Consider the following 8,020-nt stretch of genomic DNA (forward strand, 5'->3'; position numbering starts at 1 on the left):
TATATATATATATATATATATATATATATATGCATGCATACATACATATACACCCATATACGTGCATATGCACACATATATAAATAAATTCCTCAAGAAAATGAAGAAAATATGGTAATGGGAAATGAATTCTCTGCTAAAAGAATATTCCTCACAACAATTTGCGTGACACCTCCATTGGCTCTTTTGGACTTAACAGAACTTAATAAGATAAATTGAAAAACTCGCAATATCTCAGTGTTTCTGAGCATTTCAATAGAAACGGCGTGTAGGCCGATAACTTTTAATGTACATGTATATATGTTTCCATGTATGTGAACGCATGCGTGTATGTGTGCATATATGTATGCAAGAGAGAGAGAGTGAGAGAGAGAGAGAGAGAGAGAAAGAGAGTGAAAGAGAGAGAATGAGGGGGTTGCGTTAGTTGGTTATTGAATATCGATAGTTGAATACTTGGACTAGGAATTGGGTACCTGCTTGTCTTGCGTTTTACGCATTTATTGGTTCATCCCATACATAATGAGGTTTTTGTTATACTTCTTTCATTCTTCAAAATTAAGATAAACAAAGTTCATTTTTAATCTAAAATATACTCTCGATCATTTTCTACAATATTCTTTCATCTATCTGGTAGACTTGTAAGGCTTCTCTTCGAAAATTCACTTGTCCGTGACGAAAAATACTCTTCCAGTACTATTCTGACCTCGTCTACAGAATTCATATTTTTCCGTCCAAATGATTTTGAAGACTGCAGAATAAATGATAATAAGATGGGGCAAATATGGTGGGTGGGGCAACGTTTCCCATTTCAAACTGTTCCAGCGTTTGGAATGTCATCTTCGTTGTATTTGGTCGAGCATTATCCTGATGGAAGAGCACCTTTCGTCTTGAAATTAAAGATGGTCGTTTTCCGACGGCACGCAGAAGTCGATGAATGGTTGAATGACCAAATTCAAGCTTCTCTGCTAGTTCCTCAACAGTTACGATGGAAATTTGTTCAACCAGGGTTTGCAAATGTCCTTGTCGAGCTCTACAGGTCTTCCAGGACGAGGCTTGTCTTCTAGGCTGTAGTTTCTGGCTCAGAATTTCTGGAACCACCGTTGACACAGGCTTACGTTTATTGTCCGATCGCCATACACTGCATTAATATTCCTCACACTTTCAGTTGCGTTGTTGCCTTTATTGAACTCATAAAGCCAAATATGCCGAATATGCTTCTTTATCACTTCCATTTTATCTGTGGGAAAATAACTATTCAAATCGGACTGTGCTCTTCAAAACTTGCACTAAGAATAAGTACAAGGTAGAATTCCAACCTGATTTTAAAACAAGATAATGCAGGTAGTTTATCCCGACTCTCTCCGACTATTAGTTAATGCAATTGAAAAAACATCATCTCCTCATGATCTTCCTCGCCGTTCCTTGTTGCTGGTGCTGTTGTTATTGTTTTCATTATTATTATTGTTATCATCATCATCATCATCATCATCATCATCATCATCATCATCATCATCATCATCATCATCATCATCATCATTATTAAGGTGGTGAGCTGGCAGAATCCTTAGCGTGCTGGACGGAACGCTTAGTGGTTTTTCAACCGTTGGTACGTTCTGAGTTCAAATTCCGCCAAGGTCGAATTTACCTTTCCTCCTTTCGCGGTCGATAAAACAAGTGCCAGTTAAACACATACCAGTTAAACACTGGGGTCGATGTAAATCGCCTTAATCCCTTCCCCAAAATTTGAGGCACCGTGCTTCCAGTAGAAATAATTATTACTATTATTATCATTATTGTTATTATTATTAAAATTATCATTATCATCATCATTAGCATTATCATTATTATTATTATTATTATTATTATTATTATTATTATTATTATTATTATTATTATCATCATCATTATTATTATCATCATCATTATTATTATTGTTATTATTTCTGTAAGATATAAAATCCTGGTTAAGTAAATAGTTGCTACTACATGTCTCTACATCCTGCATCTCTATTTATCCTTCACGAACAGATGAGTTTTAAGAGAAGAACAAAATCAATGCAAAGAAAATTAAAAGCGTTATCTTTCTTTTATTCATTTATTTTTTAAAGAAACTCACTTTTATTGCTCTTGAATTCAAGGAAAATCAACTTGTAAATTCGATCAAAATACGTCGTTTTTAAAGGTAAATTTCCCTCGATAATGTTCAAACCCACATTTATGAGACGAAAAGATGAGGATATATATTTTTTTTTGAAAAATCTTTTAGATAAAATTGTTACATTTCTGGCAGATATAAAAAGAAGTATATTTTCTCAATCCATCCTCTAAAACATTAATAGAAAACAAAGAAAAAAAAATAAAACGAATAAGTTCTTTCTTTTTTTATAAATCCCCACAGCTTCTCTAACATTTTTCTGCAATCCCCAATTCTTTATGATCATTCCTCCTAAATCACCATTCTTTTATGGATATTTCTTTAACATCCAGATACTTTTATGATCATTTCCCTAAAATCCCTTTTTTTTCTCCCTATTTTTGTGTTTTTTTTTTTATAAACTTACCACTAAAATTATAATTCTTTTATAGGCGAATCAATAAAGTTACCATTCTTTTATGATTCTTTGTTGAAACTTAGTATTCTTTAATGAAAACTTTTGAATCAGTGTTTTATTTTTTAATGGAAATAATGTTGCTTCCACATAACAATTAACTGAACGAAATACAATGGAAAGGAGTGCTGTATTATTCCAATGGTTTAATGATTGGACAAGAAACAAGCACCGTCAAGATTGCAAGGTGAATATTATTGCGCAAATTTCTTTCGTAATCTTCCACTAAAATCTTATTCGTTCTGTTTAGGCATTCCAAGATGAGGCTTCTACGTTAGCTGCCGTGTAAATACCGCACAGTATGTCTTCTATGTTATCTGCACGATCTATTATTAAAACTAGCAGCAAAAATCAGTCGCATGATGACACAACGTAGCGAAAAAGCGCGGCAACGTTCTGTGGGTAACAGAAAGATATATATGCAACAAATGAGGAAAATTAGTGGGGAAGAAGTAAGCGGAGCAGGAGCACACACGAGGACGGAAGGTGTCACTAAAGAGGTCACAGATGTGTAGTGAAAGATTTCCAGACAATGGACACGAGTTAAAATACGAATAGTAATAAACGAGTGAAGAACGAATATATAGTGCGTGTGTTTATTTGGAAAAAAAATGACCGTCCCGAAATACAACGATACACACATACATAGATGTATATGTGTGTATATATATATCTTAGAAGTGGGTAGCGATTTTCTTTACTAATTCAGTGAATGGTGACTCTACCTGACACGAGTCCCGGGCTCAGCTGGCTCCAGCTGACTACCCGATATAGGCCCCTATCCAGGGTTACGGAAAGGAGACAAACTTCAAAGAAATCTGGCGTGGAGCCCCGAAGGCGGTTTAGTGTTCAATTTGACACTCTTCCGGCAGCTCCTGCAACCAAGCTGGTGCCAAACGTAATGCTCAACACTTCTTTGGACTACGTCAGCAAGGTCGGGAGAGGAATCCTGACGATTGGGCTACCCAGGATTTTCTTACATCCAGCCCAGGCCTGCGCAAAACGGGAGTAAAATCCAGACTGGATTATTTTCATATGCAACTCCATTGTCTCCCGAGACAAAAAGGAGGATAACACACACACGCACACACACACACACACACACATATATATATATGCATATATATATGTACATACATGGTTCAAGAAATGGAGGTAATTTGAATGATTCATTGTTTATCGCATTCTTTGACTGGCACAGACAGACAATGGCAAGGAGCACATCGCGTTGGAACCGAAATCAAGACCTGTTCTTTCAGACAAGCCTCGTCATTCATATTCTTAGTCTCTTTAACCAAAGACCTCTTAAATCATTTTCCATTTTCTCCTTATCAATGATGGATTCTACTTAAATCACATCTCGCCCATTACGAGATTAAGGAGAGACTAGCTCCCCCCACCACTCGCCACGTTCTTATTCTCTCACTTTACACACGTACCACACGCATACATACATACATAGCCGCACGCGCGCGCACACACACTCACATGTTGTTTGTATGTATGCATATATATGTATATGTTATGTATATATAAGTATATGTGTATGTGTGTATGGGTATATGTGTGTGTCTGTGTATGCTTGTTTACTTATATATATATATATATATATATATATATGTGTGTGTGTGTGTGTGTGTGTGTGTGTGTATATATATATATATATATACACACACACATACATTTATACATACATATATGCCTATATATACACACACATATATATATATATATGTAGGTATATATATATATGCATATGTATGTATATACACTTATGTGTAAACACGAACACACAAACACACACACGTGTACACATACACATACACATACACATACACACATATAAATATTATCTCTCTCCCTGTCTGTATGTATCAGCTTCTCTCCCTTTCTTTCTCCCTTTCGCTCTGTCTGTCTGTCTGTCTGTCTGTCTGTCTGTCTGTCTCTCTCTCTCTCTCTCTCTCTCTCTCTCCCTCTCTCTCTCTCTCTATCTTTCTCTCTCTCGCTATATTCCATCTGTTATGAAAGTCATTAGTAGTCGTTCTTTGATGTAATCCGGATAAAAGTGGAGGAGTGATAAACCGACTGGAAAGATCTTACAATGAACCGATCAATAATATAGAGCTTGAGTGATTGACTTTGGTTGGTTTCATCGGCACAGAACAGCACAACCAGCGCCACCAGCGCCACCAGCGGCTCCAACGTGCACCGTCGTCGACACTAATGATATTATTACTGCCCCCTCCGCTTCCACCTCCTCCACCACTCCACCTTACATTCCCAACACCAGTCGACCACAACTTAACACATCACGACCAACAACACCACAGCCACGACCACCACCACCAACGACACAACGACAACATTCCACCCAACCTCGATACCATTCCACACCACCGTTCCACCTTTAGCTTCGCCACCACCATCACCACCACCACCACTTACAACAACAACTACAACATCACCACAAGTACAACACCAACTACCACCAGCGACACTACCACCACCATCACCGATATCATCACCTCCACTACCTCCAACACCACCACCACCACCACTACCACCACAACCACCACCACCACCACCACCACTACCACCACCACAACCAATATCACCAGTACAACAACCATTACCTCGACATCTGAAGCGTCACCATCAACGATACCACATCAATACAGCCACTACACCATTACACTACCACACCAATACCACAATCTATACCACATCATAAACGACCACAGCAACATTGTCCCCAACCACCATTACCAACTCCCGCCTCAATACTCTGGTCACCACTACTACAGCAACACCATACTGCAATGCCTACCTCATCATCACCACGAGCAACAACACGACACTGCAACACAAGCTTCAATATCAGCTACAACCAAAACTACATCAAACAACAACTTGTTCCCAACACCAAGACACAAGAAGCCACTACATCGTTGGTACTAGAACATGCTAGAAATGACAGCCAAATTTTCTGAATACCCGGGACACGTTCTTGACAATACAAATAAGTATTCGCCGTAGGATACCCGGTAATTATACGGAATGGTCACGGCTGGAATATATTTAGTAACAGATATACATCAGGTTTGTCCTATGTTTGAAACAATAACAAAACACCTATACTCTATGAAGGCAACACCATCTGTGAGCCTCTATGTAGTGTCTCAGTCTGTTAGTAACAGCAGCAAAATCTGCCTCATATCACGGAAATTATTTTTCTAGAAACGCCATGCTGGTTTATGTATTTTGCTGCCGTCTTTGAGCAGAGGGAAATAAGGTGATGGTCACGGCTAGATGGTCCTTACTCATGGTGTTGTAGACAAATATGGGTTGATCTGGGGTTAAGTAAACATGTCAGCACCAAACCTCGCAAGGAACGGCAGGATTATCACTGAAGGACGTCGCCATTGAACACAGTTGTACCGACAAAACCGCAAAGATCGGCACCGCCTCCCCACATCCATCACCAGCTTGACCAGACAACATCATCACCGCCAACAACAACACCGCTACATTAAGCAGTCATTAACATCATCACCACCACCACTAACATTACCATGACCGTCACCACCACCACCACCACCACGACAGTTCACCACTATCACCGCCACCACCACTACTAAAGCTACTACTACTTCAACTGCTACTACTACCACCACCACCACCACCTGCACCATCACCACCACCACCAGCATCAGCACCTCCACAACCAACAACAACATCATCACCACTACCACCGTTATCACCAGCACCACCATCAACGAGAACAACACCATCACCACCCCCACCAACAACTACAACACCATCACCACCATCACCACCTCCAACAACACCATCACCACCACCAACACCTGCTTCACCACACACCAGTCATCTCCTCCACCACCACCACCACTACCACCGCCACAACCACCAATACCACCACCACCACCACCGACACAAACATCAGTACATCACATACACAAGCAAAAAAAAAAACCATCTCAGTTACTAGCACCACCGCAACTGCCACGATTCCTCTTCTTTGACCAAAACCAAGATCACTGGCACCGATCCCACCACCATAAACGCCAGTACAGCTGGCGCCACCACCATTAATCACCAAACAAGCAACAACACTAACAATAACAAACAAACAATATTGACTTCAACTTTTGGCACAAATCCAGCAATTTCGGGTGAGAGGGTAAGACGATTACATCGACCCCAGTGTTCTAACTGATATTTCTTTGATAGACCCCACGAAAGGATGAAAGACGAAGTCAACCTCAGCGGAATTTGAACTGAGAATGCGAAGACGGACAAAATGCCGCTGAGCATTTTGTCCGGCATGTTAACGATTCTGCCTGCTCTCCGCCTTCTTCATAAAGGCAGAAAATATTCTTTCTCTTCTAGGAAATCTGTGGGGATTTCAGACTTTGAAATCACCACAATATTCCATTGGCACTTTATTTATCGACTCCGAAAGGATGAAAGACAAAGTCGACCTCGGCGGAATTAGAACTCGGAACGTGAAGACGGACAAAAATGCGCTGAGCATTTTGTCCGGCACGCTAACGATTTTGCCAGCTTATCACCTTAATAATAATAAAAGCAGTGAATATTGCCACCACCGCTTTAAGGCAGAGAGCTGACAGGATGTTTACTGCACCGAGGGAATTGTTTAATGGCATTTTTGCTGATTCGACGTTCTGTGTTCAAATTCCGCCGCGTCCGAATTTGCTTTTTATCCTTTAGGGGTCGATAAAAGAAGTACCAGTCGAGCTCCGAAATGGCAGACCTTGTGCCAACCGTTACTATCACTGGTACATACCAGCCTCCAACGAGCAGACTCTCATCATACAACCAATATTGCTATGAAAACCACCACCACCACCACCACCACTATTGCTAACCCCCGCTCTCTTGCTTGAGCAGAGATCGTCCTCAGAAGGAGGTGGAAGGAATGAGAGAGTGAGGAAATAAACAAGGTGAAGTATAGGGAGTGTCGTGGTGTGGAGAGAGAAAGAGAGAGAGAGAGATAGAGAGAGACAGAGAGAGAGAGAGAGAGATCATGGAAGAAGTGACAGGAAGTAAGAAGAGAGACAAGAAAATAAAAGAGAGAGAGAGTTCATGGAAGAAGTGAGAGGAAGTAAGAAGAGAGACAAGAAAATAAAAGCGAGAGAGAGAGAGAGAGAGAGAGAGAGAGAGATCATGGAAGAAGTGAGAGGAAGTAAGAAGAGAGACAAGAAAATAAAAGAGAGAGAGAGAGAGAGAGAGAGAGAGGAAGAGAGAAGTGAAATCTGAAATGGCGAGGATGGCATCATGCATTGACATCAATCAGCAATCACATTAATAACTGTACCTCCTCATTACACATTAAATATAATAATGGTATTGGTGGTGGTGGTGGTGGT

This window comes from Octopus bimaculoides, chromosome 4 (assembly GCF_001194135.2).
Source record: "Octopus bimaculoides isolate UCB-OBI-ISO-001 chromosome 4, ASM119413v2, whole genome shotgun sequence".
NCBI classification, from domain to species: Eukaryota; Metazoa; Mollusca; class Cephalopoda; order Octopoda; family Octopodidae; genus Octopus; species Octopus bimaculoides.